This window comes from Gouania willdenowi, chromosome 20 (genome assembly GCF_900634775.1).
Source record: "Gouania willdenowi chromosome 20, fGouWil2.1, whole genome shotgun sequence".
NCBI classification, from domain to species: Eukaryota; Metazoa; Chordata; class Actinopteri; order Blenniiformes; family Gobiesocidae; genus Gouania; species Gouania willdenowi.
In genome coordinates this window covers 26,231,093-26,252,573 of record NC_041063.1, presented here as the reverse complement: position 1 = coordinate 26,252,573, position 21,481 = coordinate 26,231,093, and the positions used below count along the sequence as shown (strand labels likewise).

Below are 21,481 nucleotides of genomic sequence, written 5' to 3'. Positions count from 1 at the left end.
AGACCCTCAAAATTGGAAAAAAAAATGTTGGTGTTTGGGTCTGGAACATGTTTGGTCCTTCAGTAAACATCTTAGCATATGTCTCAGCTCTCTGTAATTAGATCAGCTTAGAGCTATGAACATAGACTGTTCACATCACTGGTGATTAGTCACAGATATGCATTGGTTCTTGGAAAACAGTCTCTAAAAATCCCCCAAAAAATACTTAATTTTTTTACTATTTTGTTACATAACTGCATGTGGGAATGTAAGAAAAAATCTGATCTGTTTTAATTTATAGTATAAAAGTTTCTCTTTCTTGGGATATTAAACAATTTTTCTTTATGAGACTTCTTCATTTTTATTTTGGACCCAAACTTTGGGTTATTTCACCATTTGTGAAAATTGAAAATCTTTTACATGAGGTTATTATTGTAGCTTGGCTGTGTCTTATAATCATTTATTATGTATTACTTTGTCAACTAGTAACATAAAAAAATATAGAAACCATTGCATCAGAAAAAACATTTATTTTTTCTCATATTCTACATTCTGACATGGAATGACCCTCAATATTTATTAATCTTTCCAAATATTTTGCCTAAACTCAGCATTTGTTGTTTGCCTTTTTGGAATTTTCCCAATTATAAATATTAATGAACAACATGGAAGCACATATTCACGTACTTTACACATTAAAGCTGCTGGAGATCATTTTACTTTTAATCAGATAACAACATAGTGTAGACTTCATCGATCAATAAATCAAAGATCATTTGCTCCAAAAATAAATGTTGAAATTGTCGCTCGAAAGCAAACAACCGCAAACAAGCACCTAATAACATTGACGTTATGAACATTGCATTGTGGGATGTGGATTTCTCTCGACCAAGTGTTTTCAACCTTGGGGTCAGGACCCCATTTGCGGTTGCGAGACGCTGGGAGGGGGTTGCCAGATGCCTTCAAAAAACTAATTTAAGCCCATTTTTGCTTATTTTTACCCATATTTTACCCTAATTTCATCACTTTTTCTTGCCATATTTTTGCTCCTTTTAATGCATTTTTGCTACGACATGTTCAGCACTTATAAACCCTTTCCACCTCTTTTCCACCTAATGTTGCATATGCTGACCCATTATTGTCACTTAACCTCGGGTTGAAAAGGTTAGGAACCACCGTGTGTTTTCTTCGTTCTTACCGTGATTTCGTGTGTTTGCTCTCAAAGCAGCACTAATGTGACTTCCCAACACATTTGTGGTGTTTTCACGGATTGAATGTTGTGAAAAAACAATAGCGAATGTTAATTTTTGGGTTTACACGTAAAGATGAAAATGAAATTGAATGTCTTGCAGAAGTATAGGGAACAAACTAGGAAAATAATGGTGTCTGTCGAGCCTTTTCTGGCAAAGAAACCCAAGAAATCACGGTAGGAATAAAGTAAAATACTTATATACATCTGTCTACGGGACTACAGGTTGTAATTCGCAAAAGTTTTCCAAAAATGTCATAAAGGTGTTTACAGTGGAGGTGAAAACGTTTTTTTTTCCAGCAAATGATCTTGATTTTCATCTCCAGCAGCTTTAAAAGTATGGCTACAATTTAAGAAACAACCTGAAATTGACCCGACTTTAAGGACTTTAAGGTTGTTTGTTGAACATGAGGTTGAATTTCTTCATCCTCCACCAGGTGTGCTGTGCACAGCTGGTTGAGGATGGAGAAAATCAATAGTTGTAAGCAGGTAGTCTGGATATGAAATGACTTCTCTTTGTGTTTTGACTGATGAAAGCTTCCTCTGAGCCTCCCTTGTGGCTGTTAGCGATGACGTTAGCCTAAAACGACCGAGTGAGAAAACAGTTTAAATTTGACTGCAGAGGAGAAAAGTGCAGGTTTGAAACCATGCACACTCACACAGGGCAGAGGTGATTACGCATCCACAGTCATTGGAAAAGAGTTATGGCGAGCATAATTGCTCCATAAACACAGATAAAGAACACATAATGACATGCACTCTCCTCTTTTTGTGTAATAATTACATAAAACCTGCTAAATTAGATTTACCAAGCTCCACTAAAACCTTTTATATTCAGCCCTTTGTCATCCATCTATTTATTAACCATTCCTCACAGTGTTTCCTGGAATTTCCTGAATCTCCATTCCGATAAACCAGTGGTTCTAAACCTTTTTAGGCCGTGACCGCCAAAGTAAAGGTGTCAGAACAGTCATAAGGGGGAATAAAGGGGAGAACTTTTTGGGGTCCATCCATAAAGTCAGCAAAATGATCCATTGTTCTATGTATTTGTGATAACCACATTTATTTATTCATCTGAATAATATCCACTGTTATTATTATTTGGGCCATAGTATATAGTCATCATAAAGATGTAAATCCATGTTTTAATCAGAAAAAAAATTGGTTTATTGACCAAAGTGACCAAAAATGGTGGGACAAAGTTGGTGAAATGGGATTTTAAAAACCACAGAAAATGGTTAAAAGAAATTAGAGTAGGGTTAGTAGTAAAAATGGTTCAATGTGTCCATATTGCAACAATTAGTTTAAACTGGCAAATAATGGGCATTAAAAATCATGTATGTGGTTAAATTGGCATGAAACATGGTCAACATACGTGATATTAGGAGGGAGAAGGTTTTGTGCTGAAAATATCTAGAGGGTTAGGGTTAGGTGTAACAAAAATACATTAAAAGGAGCAAAAATATGACAAGAAAAAGTGATGAAAATAGGTTAAAATATGGCAAGTTTGGTGTAGTTACAGAAAAATGGTAAAAAGAGGCTCACATTGTCCAAAACTATTCCTAGTTTCTTGAAGGCATCTGATGACCCCCTGTGTTAGGGTATTAATGCTTTATCCAGATCAATATATCAGAGATGTAAGGGATCAACAGAAAGTGACCATTGATCATAAAGATCAGATGAATTCATCCCTGCTGTCAGACCACAGCTCACACACACCCACCCTCCCTGTTTGTTTGCTTTTTTCTGTCGTGTGCAGGCTCCAATCCTGCCATCTAATCATCACCTACTTTGTATTCCTTTCACCTCTCTGTTCATGCACTATGGTGCGCTGACGCTATAGCTGCAGTATACACTTGCAGAGCGGATTAACTTTGGAGTTCATGCTAACTCCCTTTGATGACTGTTAGAAAAGGACCGGGTGTCACTGATCAGAGACACACTATTGAAGTCTTATGGTGAGACATGATTAGTTAGAGAGTGGCATGACATGGTGAGGGCTCAGCATCCATTACAAATCTGACTCTGCTTTTTTTTTTTAATGTTCCTCAAGAAATCTTTACATAAACGCTGACATTACGCTGTCATTATTATAACATGACACCATGAGCACGAATAAGGTGTCATTAGGTGTTTGTTACCCTAACCCTACTTAACCTTAACCCTATCCCTAAATTACCCTGGACCTTAACCTTATTTACCCTATCCCTAAATTACCTTAAACTCTAACCTTAACCCTAAATTACCTTAAGCTATAACCCTAAACCTAACCCTAAATTACCCTAACCCTGCCTTACCCTAAACCCTGACCCTAAATTACCTTAAACTCTAGCCCTACCGAACCCGAGGTTACCCTAACCCTAAATTAAGCTAAACCCTACCTAACCCAAAGTTACCCTAAGCCTAAACTGTAACCCTAAATTACCTTAAACCCTAACCCTACCAAACCCTAGGTTACCCTAAACTCTAACCCTACCTAAACCCTACCTAGCTCCAAAGATGCCATAATTTAGCGAACAACACTTAATGACAGCCTTCATGACACCTTATTCATGCTAATGACAGATGACAGCGTAATGTCAGCCTTATGTTTAAAACTTCAAGTAAAGAGTTAACGGAAAGTATTCCGAAGCGGCATATTTGCAATTAAAAAACACTCACAATAAGTAAAATTAATGCAGTTAAATGACATTTGTATTCAAAGAATAACTGAACCCTGGGGCTTTGGCTGACATGCGTCTAGGCTTTTGGGCGGGGCTTATGGAGCAGTTAAGACACAATAAAAGTTTACAAGAACAATCTATGCGATGCTAGCTAGGTACTGAATACTCACTTTTCCTGTCTATTCATAGTTCCACCAATCTGAGCAACTTTCATAGGCACTAGTTCTTTTTTTTCCCGAAGGGGCGGGGCCTACAGTGGTGCTTCGTGACGTAAGAACCCTGAAACCAGTATTCTCAGCCAATAGCGAGATTTGATTGTAATAGCAGGGTTTCAACCCATAGAGGGCAGTCACACTCACGTTTTTAAAACAAAATAAACCAAACTAAAATACTTTGACGGAAATATCAAGAATTGGACTAGGATCAATCAATCAACACTACTTCATATTAAAATACATATGTTACAGCTGTCAGTCTATAATCAAAACATTGGCAGCCAATTCCACTGACATTAAGCTATTTTAGTGTACATCTGTATATTTTATGTTAATATATTATGTTTTTATTATACAGGCCCATGTATGTATACATCTATTTTTTTATGCTGTTTTATTTTATTTTTCTGCTGCTGAAACAGTGCAAATCTCTACTTTGTGGGACAAATAAAGGATATCTTTATCAGCATTATTAGTAAGAGAGTAGCACGGCGTGGTGCTGAGGGATCAGCATCCGTTAAAAATCTGCCCGAGCCTCTGTTTTTTAAAAACCGTCCTCAGAAAATAGATTTTTTTTTCATCTACAAAGTGTGGCAGCTTCCCAACTAAAATGCAAATGTGAAAGTATATGAAGTAGCTACAAAGAGAAATCCAGTGGTGCACTTTCACTGATTTGGTTAACATGAACCATGGTTTTCCATATCACTGCAAGGCTTTCTCCGATGAGGGCGAGACCCTTATTTATTTTTCACTTCTTTTCCTGGCACTTTGTCAACTTGTCTGCCGTATTACCGACCGCTTCCTGCGACCTTCCAATTGGCATTTACAGGGACAATTCACCTGCACAAAAAGCCTTTGTTGCAGTGGTTAATGAGCACACAGTGAAGGACAACCTGGTCATTAAGCCTTCGGACCCTAGCATGTAGATAATGGCGTCCATTGATGTTCACTGGAATAATGATGGTGTGTGTGGACCTATGCTATTGTACATTTCTATAATGCTGCCACGCTCAACTCATTGAGTTTCATTTTAAGTGGAAAATATGAGTTATTAGGGTTATTAGCAATTAGCTTCACTACCTAAGCTATAAATAAAGTGAGTTGTGAAAATTCATGCAGAGATAAAAGGAGGATGGTGTAGCAAGGTAATGGTTTTTGGCAAAAAAAAAAAAAAAAAAAAAGGTTAATAAAAAATGAAAAGGTTCAAGGATCATTCCATGTCATTTCCAATGCACTTCAATCTGAAAACGTTCTGACATTTTTACCAGTTTTGTGATTATTCAATTGTTACACTGTAAACTTCTAATATAGATATAGACAGTTTAGTGTCATCCTTATTTTTCTCCCATTTTCAGCTTCCAATATCTCAGGAACTACATCACATAGGAAACTGAAATGTGGTATAATAATACAGCTCCACCTACTCTCTCAGAATATACAAGCTCCCTGTAATGTGATCAGCTTAGAGCTATGAACCTAGACTGTTCACATCACATCATTGGTTCTTGGGTGACGCACTCTGGAAATCAGAAAAAATACTTTTTTTTAAAAGTATTTTCATTGGCCCATAAATGCATGTGGAAATGTAAGAAAAAATCTGATCTGTCTTAATGTATAGTATAAATGTTACTCTTTCTTGGGATATAAAACAATTTTTCTTTATGCGACTTTTTCATTTTTATTTTGGACCCCAACGTTGGGTTATTTCACCACTTGTGCATATTGAAAATCCTTTACATGAGGTCATTGTAGCTTGACTCTGTTTGTTAGTTTTTCACTAGTAACCATTGCATCAGAAAAAAACATTTATTTTTCACAACATAATATTAATTATGAATGAAAAAAGAAAAAACATGTAAAAGGTCTAAATTGTTGCTCGACAGGTTTTCGATGTACACTGTAAATAATAAGCGCTTATTAAGTTGACGTTAAGACAAACTTTTACTTTTGAGCTGCAAGCACAAGGAAAACAACAGATTTAGTTTTTCTGTAAAAGTTAATGATGAAAAAAGGTGTTTGATTGACACTTTGTTTCATTTAAAAGCTTTAAGGATACTTTTATGCAACTAGCAATTATCCTCGCGGGGGAAAGTCACATGAATACAGTTGCATAAAGATGAACAACACACCATCTATTAATATCAACGACTTCTGCCCCCTTTGGCAGCTTTTTTTTTTTTTTTTTTACCCCAACTCCACGAGCTTCTGCAAAGTTTTTTTTTTTAAAAACATAAACAGCCCGGCCCCTCTCATGGGGAAAATGCTGTGGATCACACAGAAGGAAATGCAATTACCGCCTCACTGCAGAATCCTAATCACACAGTCCCGCTGCTAAAAGTTAGCCTCCTTTAATGTGCTGCATTTCAAAGGCACACATCATTTGACCTAGCCACTTGTATCTTCACAGCATGTAGATCAGCTTATTAAGCAGACATTTCAATAGCCTGGTGTAGTGTTATGGACATTATTCTGATTGCTTTTTGAAGCCTCATTCGGAAGTTATTGTGTATTTGTGCTCAAAAGGTTTTTTCTGAAGCAAAGTCTGTTGATGCAACTAAAGCAGCATGTTTGCAATTCAAAAGCACTCACAATGAGTAAAATTAATGAGGTTTTTATATTTCCCTAAAGGTGGTATGAACACAGAAATGAACAATGGCCACGTTTACATGGGAGCTTTGATTCAGAATAAAAGTTAATTCCTCTTAACTTCTAAACACTTAATTTATAATGCTTATTTAATTCTGAGTTAAACTTTTATCCGAATTAGGTGGCTGCATGGTTTATTTTCATCTTAATTCTGAATTAAATAATTCTTCTTTCTTGTAAACACTTAATCCCACTTTAAGTTAATTCCAGTTGTTCTGCGAATGCGCGACTTTCGGCGATGACATAATTCAAGATGGCGATCCGGAATAGAGCCATCACTATTTATTAAGAGCCATAAAAGACATAGATGCAATAAAGAGTGGATGGACGGAGGCATAAACGTCTGCACATTCACACGCACACATGGACTTATTACGGAACAGGTGGAGAAATGGTGGGCAGGGTTTATAAATGCTGAAATTGTCAGAATGTGCAGCAAAGGCATTGAAATTTGATGAAGTGATAGAAATAAGAGTAATGTAGCGAAAAATGCAATAAAAGGAGAAAAAATTTGACAAGAAAAAGTGATGAAAATAGGTTAAAATATATAAAGTTTGGGTTATGGTTTTGGATGACTTGGAAATCCCCAAAACTGCTTTTTTGATTAAAGGCGGGGCTTCTGGAGCAGTTAAGACACACCCAGTCTATGCAATAAAATCTCATAAGAACATTCTTTGCTATGCTAACTAGCTACTCAATACTCATTCCTCTGTCAATTTACAATCCCTCAATCTAACCAACTTGCCACAGACTGCAGAGTCGACAGGTGTTAGTTTTTTTTCCAAAGGGGCGGGGCCAACAGTGGTGGTTCGTGATGTAAGAAGTTAGTATAACGTCACAAGCCTCCATTCTTAGCCAATAACAAAATTTTATTGTAATAGAGTTTCAACCCATACAGGGCAGACACGTTTTTACTTTGTTTTGTTTAGTTACACACGTTGTTCCACCTTTTTGCCAGTATATCTGGTTAAGGGTTTGTTACGCCTTGATGGAATAAACGTTTTCCAGTAACAGCACCAGTGACTTCCCTCTGAATCTTAGGAATGATATAAAAAAGATAAAATATGTATAAAAAAAATTGCAACTATGTGGTCTGTCATCTTTTAGGTTGTTGTTAGATGTCTTATTCTGCATAAATCACATCAAATGCATTAATGCGTGTCCTTTGAGCTCATTTTTGGCATTCGCAGGAAATCGAACGTGGCAATTTGCCCGTTTCTCTAGGATTGGTGTGAAGGCTTGTTTGTGGAGGCTTCCTGTCAAAATATATGAATGGTTCATTGCTTTCTTGATTAAACCTAATCCTTGAAACTCAGAAAAGACAAATTAGGTGGAACACCTTGAAGAATGAAGATTCCACCATATGCCTGTAGGCCTCATCTCTAGTTGTGTTCTTCTGTTTTTACAGTTTAGAAACGAGAGAAAAGATGAGGATGACGAAGTCTCCTGTGGGAAAAGCAGGCACATGTTAACAAAGACCATTACAGCTTTATCACTAACACTTACTTTTGTTTTTCATTAAACTCTCACTAATGCCAGGATGGTTAAATCTATTGTAACCAGAATTCATTTGTTTCCAGAGGAGGTTATAGCTAATTTACTTTTGTTCCTGGAAAAGCAGGATTACTATTATAACACATCCGTAAGTAGAAAAAATACGGGTTCAATGTTGAGGGGTAGCCTGGACATAAAATGGAGTCGCCTGAAATGTCTACTAATATTAAAATATAATATTAAAAACTGATTCAAATTTTAATTTTGAAACTGTTTTTTTGAAAAATTAAATTTTTAAATAAATTTCTTTTTACAATTTTTTTACAATGTATTTAAAAATTAATTTGTACAATTTTTAAAAATTTACTTTTACAATTAAAAAAAATCCTTTTTTAATAAATAAATAAAATAAAATACAAATAACATTTTATTTAAAAATAAGACATAACTTATTTTTTATTTATGCATTTTGCACAATTTAAAAAACTATACATAATACCACAGAAATAGATATACAGCGGAGGAAGAGGCAGAGCCTAAATAATAATAATTTTCAAATTAAAACACCACGCAGAATCTCAAACAACTGTATTCTAAATTTTTACTTTGTCAAATATAAATCTAGTTAAAATAAAATGTAGTATTAAAATATGAACAGTTTTTGAACAGCGTTTTCTGAAGTGGAAGGGTCCAATATGTTTAATATATATACACATTTACTGTATGTTGGGAAGGCTTTTATCATGATGTCATTTGATTGCATTTATTACTAAAGCACAAGTTTTGCAGCAATGTACAGGTAGTCACAGTTAAATCCTCCTTATGGAGATACCTGAGGTTTCCTAATAGCATTTCACCCAAACCATCAAATGGCCGTTTTTAACCTTTTAGGAGAGCTGACCAATCCAGTCATTCAACAGATAAATGGATTTATGGTCTACTTTCTATGCCCATGAGACAGTTTGTGGCATTTTTCTGGGTGAGCATGAGAATGTACTGCATCCTGGAGTTACTCAGAGGCATCTGAAACAACCTGTGATGCAGTGAATGTCACCTCTCCACCTCAAACAGCATTCTGGTTTTCAGCAAATGGTGCGACAGCGGCTCAATTTTTGGGGATCAAATCACACCGGCGCTGCAGGAGCGACCGTTTTTGGAAAAATGTTCACAATAAAAATCAATTATTCATGATAAAGTTTCAGGTAGCCTAGGTGGGTTAGCTTAAGAGTTGTCAGCTTTTTTGTTGTTGATATAATCAAACATTAAATTACAAACATTGTTTTCTAAAATATCTTAAATAGAAAAACAACCAGTAATATAAATAGAATATATATGAAATAATACAATGAATACAACTGTATTCTATACTTTATTTTTCTGAAATATAAATAGTTCAAATAAAAAATGTGAAAAAATATATTTTAGACAAAGAAAGTCTTTTTATTTTTTATCTAAAAGTAGTTTACTGAAATATTTGAAGGTTTATATTGACCAGCATTAGCATTTGTCTATAGTTAAATACTCAGAGACATAAAACTGTCCACTTAGTCCCCTGCAGTGTAATTCTACTGTAAAAATATCAATCACTCCTGCTAGTCACAATCTGTCATTGCTAAGGCTGATGATTGATTAGTGTAAAGGTAATTAGATGATTCATATCTGCAGTAGAGCTAGATTACACTGAACTTGGAAAAATCTCTAGAGAATATATTTATATGGGCTTTAATTTCTCATTATCGTAAAGCCTGGTAAACACGAGTGTCCTTTTGAAAGTTTAGATCAATGAACTGGATGTGTGGTTAGAAATTGTCCTTTGATGTTGGCGCAGTAGAGACGGCCCACGTTTTATATCACTACCTCCGACCTTCAAATAGCAGGTGTGTTTGAACAAGTCTTAAGTTGGTTTTAAATGTTGCAAATGAGCACAGCTGTAGACGAAGATAGTAAAACTTAGCGTTCGTAGCATTAGCTTTCTTTAAGCTTGTAACTAAAGCTTTAAAAATTCCACCAGTTCTCAGTGGTTTTACATTTTTTTTAATCTTTTTTACTCCTGGTAAATGTGTCTGCATTTATGAGGATGGATATTTAGATTTCCTCTTTGCATACTACTTACTATAGTGCACTGTTACTTGCCGGTAAGTCTTAGACTTTTGTCTCGCATGTGATGACACAGCTCTTTTTACCAGGAGTAGTCCTGCAATTACAGCGGCAGAGAACAAAGTCTTTGAAGTGTGAGAAATCTTTGATGCCTATCCATTAGCCAAGCAGCTAAATGTAGGGAAAAAGACTGAAGAATCTTCAAATATCCTCAAGGTTTTTCTTCCAACTCAAGAAAGAAAATAACTGTGAACTTCAGTCTTTATACTATACTCTCTATAGGGAAGGATTGTTATACCCACGTCAATAATGATCTCATATATAACACTGCCGTCAGCTATTGTTGTTGAAAAAGTACATTAAGAGAACTTGCTGCAGACACCTCTGAAGGAGTCTGGCAGTTGAGAGGTGAAACATGTCAGGAGATTAAAGTAAATTTTCTGAAAAAAAGGTTGTCTGAATACATGAAACGTTTACATATTATTCAAAATATTATTTAAAAAGCAGACAAAAAGAACTTGCTGGAATTATTACTCGGAATTTGGCGGCAGATGCCTCTGAAGAAGTCTGGCAGTTGAGAGTCGGAACATGTCAGGAGATCAAAGTAAATTTCCTGAAAAAAGCCAATTGAATAAATTGAACCTTAATATATTCAAAAAACACTTGCTGGAATTTTTACGCAAAAGTCAAGGACACATCAATGCGATCAGCAGACGCCTCTGAAGAAGACTGGCAGTTGACAGCCTAAACACGTTAAGAAATCTAAGTACATTTCCTGAAAAAAAATTGTCTGAATAAATGAAACCATAACATATTATTCAAAATGAACTTGCTGGAATTGTTATGCGGAAGTCAAGGACACATCAAAGCAATTAGCAGATGCCTCAGAAGGAGACTGACAGTTGACAGCCGAAACATGTCAGGAGATCAAATTACATTTCCTAGAACAGATTCTGGAGGTGATTTATTTATTTTTTCTACTGAGGCTGGTTTGGAGATATGTCTGTGAAATGTTGTCGACAAACCCAGAGTTTTTTCCTCTCATATTAAAGCCTCTTCAGAGCTGTGAGGCTGTTGTGACATCTCGGGGCCCATTGAGCGGCTCTTCCTTGACTCTGAGATCAACTCAAACGTAGCCTCAGGCTCTGGCCTATGTGTGAGAGACACTGTCTCTACAACCCATTTGTTCTCCTGTTGGCTGCAGATAATTCTTCTTTATATATAGATTGACAGGGTTAAAGGGACTTCTCTCAGCAGTGGCAAACATCTGGCAGCAGAGGTTTAGCCTGGGTCAGGGATTCTGGGATTATAGTAACTGGCACCCCAAGGATGTTTGTGTGCATTTTATTATTATTATTATTATTATTATTATTATTATTAGCAGATCGTATATACAATGCAAAGGACAAAGTTTTTTAACTTATAGATAATATAATTAGGAATATATAACTATAATAATCCTGTTAAAGATAAATGATGAATGCAATTGCTAAATTGCATAATAATGGTACGAATAACATCGTTCCGATACCCTTTTTTGTGCCTAGTATAGGCCGATGACGATACATGCCGATACTGCAGTTTTTAATAAGTTATGACCTGTTTCTCACCAAAAATCAGGTCCTCGAAATTGCCCTCATTTTCTGTCATGTGTAGAGACGTTCGTTAGTTAATTCGGCAATTTGAAAACGCGTAAGAATGGTTTAATGTGACAAATCACTGTCTGGCTCCTCAGATTTCTCCTGTAGGTGCCGACTTATGTTTGTTTTAAAATGTAAAGCAGAATAAATACCCGCACGAGACCGATAGTCGACAAGTACCTTAAGGGAAAGTCAAAAATAACTTTGAAGAGAGAGAGCGACTCGTTGGGTTATGGGTACCATTCCCTATCTTTATGTGTCGGGAGATGCGGTCACAACTTGAAAAATTAGAAATCGGTAGGTGGAACCGTGTTCGGAGATTTTGGCTTTCTAGCATGAGAATAGAAAATTCTTCTTTTTTCTTGGTTATTGGCGTGTTGCAATCAACTTGAATAGGTGCATATCACCAGCTACTCTACGTGTTTTATTTCATTACTTTAAAGCTCTTCTTGTTGCAGCACGTTTATGTGAGAATAAAACCTTTTGGCGTACAAGTGTTTTCAAACCTCTTGTCAGAGGAGAACAGAAACCTAGAGGCTTGATGAATTGTCTGAAAATTCTTAAGTAGGTTACGGAGCCTACAAGTTTAGTCTCTGTTACCTTGACCTAAATGGGAAAAGAAAAGGATGTGTGGTGTCTTCCTCAGAGGGAACCGCTAACAGGCTGCCTGTCATGACTCTGTGTCTCAGCTTCTAATGAACTACCACAATCACAGGCACACATACGTTCACTCAAACACTTATTTTCCAGAGAAAACTCAAACACTCAGTAGAGCTTGTAAGTTCTACACAAATGACTGAAACATGATGCTAGCCTTCATCCTGCCAAATTGATGTGATTTTTCACCAAATAGTCAGCCTGCATCAGTCAAGTATCATCTCACGATAATGTACGATGGCACTTCATCTGCCTCAGTGTTCACGTTGTTCACGTCTAAAATACTTTACACTGATGCAGACCACGTTTCAGTCATGTGGTCTGACATCAAATCAACAAGTGCAGGACAGTGAGTAAAAATAAAAGCCCAGTTGGGAACGCTCGGAGGAGTTGGGTGGAACTGGAATAAAATTGCTGGGTGTGTTTGAGCGAGACAGTGGGGGAGAGTCCGGGGACGTTTTAGTGGCTTTGCTGAAAGTGTAATGTATGTCCCAGATGGAACTGGCTCTAACTTCTACTGTGGTCAGTGCAACTCATGGAGGCTGAATGAAAAAAGGTTTTTTACTTCCTGTATTGTTGGTGTAGTGAAGATTCCTATTAAATAGTGAGAGGTTGAACTGTGTGCCCCATTGTTCAGAAGGACAATTTTAACTGTCAGTGTCCCCACACTTTTTGTAGAACCATTCATCTGCAATAAAACCTGTAGATGTTCCCCTTTAATCCTAACTGGAGCTTTCTGTTCCCTATCAATGCTTAGACTCGAATTTATCACTTCTTTCACTGATTGTTCAGCTAAAGCAGGGGTTCTCAACTTTTTCGGACCGCAACCGCCAAAATAAAGGTACCAGAGAGCCGGGGACCCCCACTGTAGCTGAAGGTGGTTGATCACAGACATGAACATTGAAGAACAGTCATGTGGAGACAGGACCATCTATAAGGGGGAATAAAGGGAAGAGATTTTTAGGGTCCATCCATGAAGTCAGTAAAATGATGGTCTATTGAATCTGTGATAACCGCATTTATTTATTCATCTGAATAATATTCACTTTTATCCAGGAAGTTTATTATTTTAAGTCAGTTAATGTGGTTAAATTGGCAAAAAACAAGCATGAAATATGGTGAAAAGAGGTTAAAAGTGACAATGGGTCGATATATGCAATATTAGGTGGGAAAAGTGGTGGAAAGGGTTTAAAAGTGCTGAAAATGTCTCAAAAGTGGAAAAAATGAGCAGAAATGGGCTCAAATGTTTGTTTTTTTATTCAAAGTTAGCTGAACTATAACCCAATGTTGAATAATCGAGTGTCTACCCTTTATGGGTGGAGACATGGCTATTACAACTAAATTTTGCTGGCAAATAATGGTGGTTTTGTGACGTATCGGTGGCTTCTTAAGTCTCGAATCATCACTGTTAGCCCCGCCCCTTTTATAAAAACTATCACATTTGACTCTAATCTGTGGTGAGTAGGTTGGATTGAGAGAATAGTGAATAGAGAGCTACAGTGAGTAGCTAGTTAGCATAGCGTAGATTGTTCTTTGGAAATGTTCTACTATAGACTGGGCGTGTCTTAACTGCTTAACGAGCCCCGCCCATAATTGAGGCATTTTTTTTGCATTTCCAGCCTTAGGGTTTAGTTACTCTTTAAGTGTCTGCGTGTGTTTTGTTTATAAGTAGAAGTTCATTTAAAAATAATAACATTAGACGTTTTGGAGACGAATAGAGATAAAGTGAGAAAAACAAACGTGTTTGATTTGTGCTTCAAAAGCAACTCTGTGATGCACTGTTAGACTGAAACCAACAGGAGATGTGATTGATGTGAGGCTTTCAAACCTTTTCTAAACAAACACAAACTATCATGTGAGGGATTAATCTGCCTGTGAAGAGGAGGAGAGCCCTGCTGTGTTACAATGGATGCCAAACCATCATTTGGTCATTTTCTCTGTCATCGGTTGGCACACAAGATGAAACTGACATGTTAGAATTTGAGGAAAAGGGCAAATGGAAAAACAGAGAGAGAGAAAAAGAAGAGAGATTGGAGCTTTCAGATTTTCTTCTCAGTCAAGAATATTTTCTGAACAATTTGAACCCATTTTTTGCTTATTTTTACCCTTTTTCTGCAGCTACACCTATGAAAATAGGTTATAATATGGCAATTATTGTAACCTATTTTCATCACTTTTTCTTGCCATAGTTTTGCTACTTTTAATGCATTTTTATCCCATTTCTGCCACTTCTATCAAATCTCAATGCCTTTTCTGCACAATTTGTCCACTTTCAAGACATTTTCAGCGCTTATAAACCTTTTTCACCTCTTTTTCCACCTAATGTCACATATGTTTATCATTATTGTCACTTTTAACCACTTTTCACCATATTTCATGCTTATTTTTTGCCAATTTAACCACACTCGCAATCTGTCATGCTTATTATTTACCAGTTTAAACTAATTTTTACTAGTAAATGTTCCAATATTGACCTTTTTACCAATTTTTTTTATCCGTTATTGGCCACTCTAATTTCTGCCACTTCAAATTTTCATGCCATTTATGCATATTCATGCACTTATAAACCCTTTCCACCACTTTTTCCACCTAATGTCACATATGTTGACCAATTATTTCCACTTTCAACCTCATTTTACCATATTTAATGCTCATTTTTTGCCAATTTAACCACATTCAAGATTTGTCATGTCCGTTATTTATAAGTGTAAACTAATTGTTCCTACTTTTTTCTGAAAGATTTTTAGCCAATATTTACACTTTGAACCCTTTTTTAAACACTTTTTTTGTCCATTTTATCAGCTCTAATTTGCAACTTTAAACAACTTTTCTGTGGTTTTAAAATCTCATTTCACCACCTTTTCTACTATTTTGTTTACTTTTAACTTTATTATTTTATTTGTGATTAAAACAAGGATTTACATCTTTAAGACAACTATATACTTATGGCACAAAAAGCAATAAACTTCCTGGATAACAGTGGATATTAGTCAGATAATATATGTTGATAAATATTATCCTTATTTATATCGATATATCGCCAAATCCATTTTTTCTTACACCCTTACTTCAGTCCATTACCCAGTTTGTTATTTTAGTGGCTTTATTTAATTATTATCATTGTAAATCAAGTGTTTCAGGATCTGCTCGTGAAATTAGCATTTTGTAATGTGATCTTTGACCTAGTGACATTAAGACATGTTTTTATTTTATTTCTGATTAAAACCAGGATTTCCATCTTTAAGACGACTATAATAATAATAAACGTTCCTGGATAACAGTGGATATTATTCAGATAAATAAATAAATGTGGTTATCACAGATTCATAAAACAATAGACCATCATTTTACTGACTTTATGGATGGACCCCAAAAATCTCTCCCCTTTATTCCCCCTTATAGATGGTCCTGTCTCCACATGTTCATGGGGGGCGTGGGCTGAGTTAAAGCAATAACGATTGCTAAATAAACCAGTCACTAGTAAACTTGGCCAGTTGGCATTTGTTTAAATGGTGGCTTGTTGATGCAGTCTATATTTTTAATCTGTCATCATTCAATAAATGTCTATCATCTAGCACACACTCAGCCAGTCTGACATTCAGAGGAATCTGATAGCCTGCTGTCCTTTACTAGACAGACAGCAAAGCGAAAAACAAACATCTTTGCCATTTCTCAGTGTACTTCACTCTAAACACTAAAATCTGAGAAAGCAATGGGCAGATTGAGAACAGCAAACAGAAAACTGGCAGTAAAGCCCCTGATACCAAGGCAAACACACATAAGAGCCCACTCTCGACAAGCTGCCCACTGATATCTCTGTGTGCCCTTGTCTAAAGCAAAGTCTGGGTTGCTTTTATAAGGTCTGTGTTTATGGTTGGATGTCACCTTAGTGGTGTGAGAGACTGAGGGCGAGCTGTGGGAGCGACTATAGCATCCATCAGCACTGTGGTGTGACCCTGATCTCACACTGCCCTCACGGTGTTTGGACAGATGGGTCCAAACCTGTGTGTGTGTCTGTGTGTGTGTGTGTGTGTGTGTGTGTGTTTGCACACAGGTGTCAGAATGACGAATACAAAGCCGCCGTTTATTGAGTAGCATATTCATTATGTATGGTGCGATTTGAGCATCATGAAGTCCCTCTTCAGACAAAATCAATAGTGGTCTTAATATGATCCTCTCTCCACTCCTTACTGCAGGAAGACTCTAATTGATTATGTGGCCGACACTTCGGTTTAACAATACTCCAAGAACGGATCTGTTTAGTCTTTGTTTTTGTCCTCAGACTTATTAGGAGGACAAAGAACCAAATTCACAAAGGAATTCAGTGGAAAATGACCCACTGTGCTAGAATGTATCATCAGCATTGATAACCATAACCACTGTTAGTATAACTCCTCTACAGGGACAATGGAGTACTTTATCCAATACACTGCTGACCTAGTATGGCCCCGTGTGCACATTTCACTCACCCAGAGGGTAAATGATCAGAGAATGAGTGGATGTTATATGTTAAAGGAATCCTCTACTGTTTGGCCAAAAACCTTTGAAATACACTTATTAGAAGATCTATGCCTGACACCATATTTATTAAATTGCCTTTTAAAAAATGGTACTACTTTAGTTTTAGAGCCTGTGTTCCTCCATCTTGAAATCACGTGATTGATGATGTCACAGGGCCCCACTGCCTGTAAACATCCCATTGTTTTCTGTTGGCGTGAAACATTCAGCCTGATTTATACATCATTTTGCAGCTTTTTAGAACATTTAGCAGCTTTTTCCGGGCAAAATGCCAACTTCTGCTGCTTTTGGTTGCTCTAAATAATCAGGAAAAGTTCAATATAAACCTCTTGTTTACAGAAAAAGAATAAAAACAGTCGTGACCTGAAAAAAAATCTGTGACAACAGGGAGGAACAGTTCCAACTCTGTGGTTTGGTAGTAGACAATGAAGCAGAGAAGAAGAGCTCTCCTAAGGGGCCTTAACTCTCCTGTTCACTAGAGGCTTTAAAAGGTTGAAAGTAACAGAAATAATAAGAAAGTAAAGAGGAAATATGCACTGCACAAAACATTGAACTTTCAAGCCCATTGCCCCCCCCCCCCACCCATCACCTGCATGAAAACCAAATTTAAAAGTGTTCGTGAATAGTTTATAGTCAAAAATACAGTAAATAAAATAACATTGCAATATGTGGCAAAAATCTTAAAAAGAAAATAAAACTTTTTTTTGTCATTTTAAATCATTTTCACGTTACATTGTATTATTGTTTGCATCTAATGCAGTCTAATAATTCAATGCTTTTTTTCATTTTTGCTACATTTTCAGGCTTCTCGTTATTACTTTCTTTGTGTGTAGGCATTTTGTTGAGTGATCTCAGATAGGCATGAAATTGAAAGGTTTCACACGCCCCACACTTTGAGAAGCACTGACTTTTAACAACTTTGGACGTAATCTTGCTAAAAGACAAATGAACAAATAAAAACAGCTGAAAATATTCCCTCCATGGTGAAGGTAATAAAGCAGACACCTATGCACACGCTTGGGGGGGGGAAATTATTAAACACAGGACTGAAGTAATTTTCCATTTCTTCTCCTTGCATCTTTATTACTATCCCAAAGTGAAACATGAGAAAACAGAAAATACGAAATAATAAACCTGACATTTTTTCCAACTAGGGCTATACATATTTGTGTCTAATGAGTGTCTTGATAGTTTTACATCATTTCGACACAGAAGTTTGGTATTTTTCATCGTGTTTTGTGGAAAAAATGGAGCCAGAAAGCGAACACAAAGTGGAACTACCTGTGATGCCCTTGGGCTGCTCATCAGTCCAGCATTCTCTGAGAACAACAACTTATAAATCACCAGTTGCTAACCTGAAAGTTAAAATACATTCGTTGGTTGTCAAAAGAGGAAAAATAGCACATTTAGAAGTGTTTTTTTTTCTTTTTAATTTAGTCAAGATGCCCTTTTTCCACATATCCCGAGGGTCCAATTAATGCAAAAAGTCGTCTGTACTTAAGCAATCCAATGGTTTTCTGTCCATTCTACATGTTTTTACTATCACAGACTCGCCTTTTACATTTACATATCATTGCTTCACATGACGTGCACTCCATCCATATGCACTGTAGCCTGGATTTAGTGGTGTGTTATCCATCACCAGGTCCCAGGGTGGTTTCTGTGTGTGTGTGTGTGATGGTAGAGCTTCTACTGATGTTTTGGGGATGTTGTAGAGTCAGGCATCTGATCTTCTTGCCGTTATCTCCCCATGGATCAGTTGATGCCTCGTGGTGAAGAGATAGCAGAAAGCTGCAGAAACCACTGCAGGGGAATAAAACAATACGGTTCTGTGTTGAATCTCAGCTCTGAGCAACACATGGTGAAATATAATATACAGAAGAATGATTGATGGATTTACTTTACCTTCGAGGAGGGGAATTCAGGTGTCAGAGCAGCTCGAGATAGTTACAATTTAATACAGAGGGTAAAGACAAGACTAGGGTTGGGCATCGTTTGAATTTGAACGATTCCCGATTCTTTTAAGAGGCATTCTCAAAAAAGTTGACAAGTTTTAACTTTGCTGCTAACCAGATGTTTTTCTGGATAAAGTAGTCAGAACCCGTCCATGAAATTTTTTACAAACTGTTTTCAACTCGTCTATAAATGTTTCGCCCAGTTACGCAATAATGCAAACACTTCAGGTGGAAGCGTCTTCGTTGGTGTTTGGCAGCTTCTTCTTCCGATTCACGGACTGAATATCGAAAGTAGGAATCAAAATTTAAAAAAAAAAAACTTGAACGATTCCGCGAGAATCGGAAAGTTAGTCCCAGGACCAATCAATGCTCAATGGCCAACCCTCGTAAAGACTAGCGATGTGCAATATTAGCTCTCTGCTGATATCCGAGATGCCGATATTGTCCAATTTTTACCGACATAAACATAGATCCCCTCCCCACTATCATAATTTTACGTCACATGATGTAGATCTTTATGTAAAAAACAAGTGAAGGCTACTTTTATTGTGACACCTCATTGGATGTATTCCACAAATAAACATCATGGCTCTCATTTATCAACCTTGCGTAAAAACGGGTGCATCGTTATTAACAGCTACTCATCATCGTTGCCGTCTTCAGTCTCAGGATTTTATATTTTGAAGTTCATGTGAGGGAAAAGGAGCTGGTCAGCATGCTGCTGCTTTCTCCCCACAGAGAAACTAGTGCCGGGAATGCACCGATACATCTTGGTCAACTTTAAAATCATAGGATACGTCACTTGATTATTGTAGTGAATCTCACACTCAGTAACTAACTAGTAACTAAAGAGTTAACATTTCCTCCTTTTCCTGGTGCGTTCTTTCAGGTGTCTTGGGGCGGTAACTTAAACATTTTTATTTCTTTTACTTTGTCTGCACATGCTGTCGAAGGTCAACACGACATGAAGTGCAATTTTTTTAAAACTGCAATCCATGTTTTGTTTTTGCAATTAAATAAATGAATGTATTTTATTGCATAATTGTGACTTATCACCAGCCCTCCATAAGGCAGGGTAAGAAACACTTTATTAAAGGGAGGATATAAAAAAAGAGGGCAGTGTTACACCTAGTTGAGGGGAAGGGAACAGGGAAGAGGGAGTCAGGGTAGGACAATGGAAGGGGTGGGGAAGAGTCGTGAAATGTGACGTAGTTGTGCATATTGTTTTTCAACATTTATGAATCGCTACGTGTCGAATCACAATTAATCTAATAATCAATGTATTGGCACACTCCTATTATCCGGTGCATTGCAGGTGTGACTGTGCACCCTCAACTAGAAATCAAAACACAAGCCCCAAGTTTTCAAAGTAATTTAATGCACATTAAATGCAGACAACACTTTGCATTCAGGTAGTAAATTAAATCAAACCACCTGTCGTTGTGGATGGTTTTTACCGTCGATCCTTGAGTGGAGAGATTTACCTTCTGTTCTAACACAGATGCTGTTATACTTAAAGTGCATGTGAGGTTTGTCTTTATCTAAAGCAAACATTCACACGCTTTACTTCTGTTGCAGATTCATCATAAAGTTTAGCACTTACCCTCAAATGTCCAAATGTGATTTGATTAGATTTTTCTTGCACCATTGACAATCATTCAGTTGTGTTCTTCTCCTCCTTACCCGACTGCTTGGGGAACATCCAAAGAGACAATTACACGTGCAATAAAGATAATTAAACACGAATCCAACAGGTCCAACATGCTGTGAAAGCTCAAACTAATGTTTTTTGTTTTTTAACTTCCTCCTAATGTGTTGTACAGTCGGGGAGTCGTCGTCATCTACTGCGCACAGCACGACTCAGGCCCAGTAATGGCTTCACATGAATGATTAAAAAATAATGATGTAGATGGTCTAGACTCCTCATCAATTCAAACCCCACAAAGAAAGAAATCAGTAACAATTGAGCTGTGGAAACTGCTTTGTTTTTCTTTTTGCACTAAATGACTTTTTTGCCAGGCTCAAACCCACGGCGAAGTGTTATATAATAATCAAGTCCAGAAAGTGAAGGGGTTGAAATAAGAACATATTAGATTCAGCGCGACGGCTGGATTTAATTTACTGGGAAAGAGTGGCGCACTGCTGCTAACGTACATCAATCAGCCAGAAAGAGACGTTTAATGATGAATAATACATAAATGAAGAATAAACAACACACATTAGCTATTGTTTTCATGGGGGTGCATATTATATTATACAAACACACACACTCGCCCAATAAAAGAGGCAAAGAAGTAATGCAGATCAAACGATTCCAGTGATTTATATCAAGGACTGGATCATCAATTTAAATCACGTAACAGTGTTT

General features: G+C 36.8%; 1 protein-coding gene across 3 annotated transcripts in view; it reads left to right on the top strand.

Moving 5' to 3' along the window:
• Positions 1 to 21,481, top strand: part of sema5a (sema domain, seven thrombospondin repeats (type 1 and type 1-like), transmembrane domain (TM) and short cytoplasmic domain, (semaphorin) 5A) — a 233,000-nt gene that overhangs the window by 56,934 nt on the left and 154,585 nt on the right. The window lies entirely within an intron of this gene.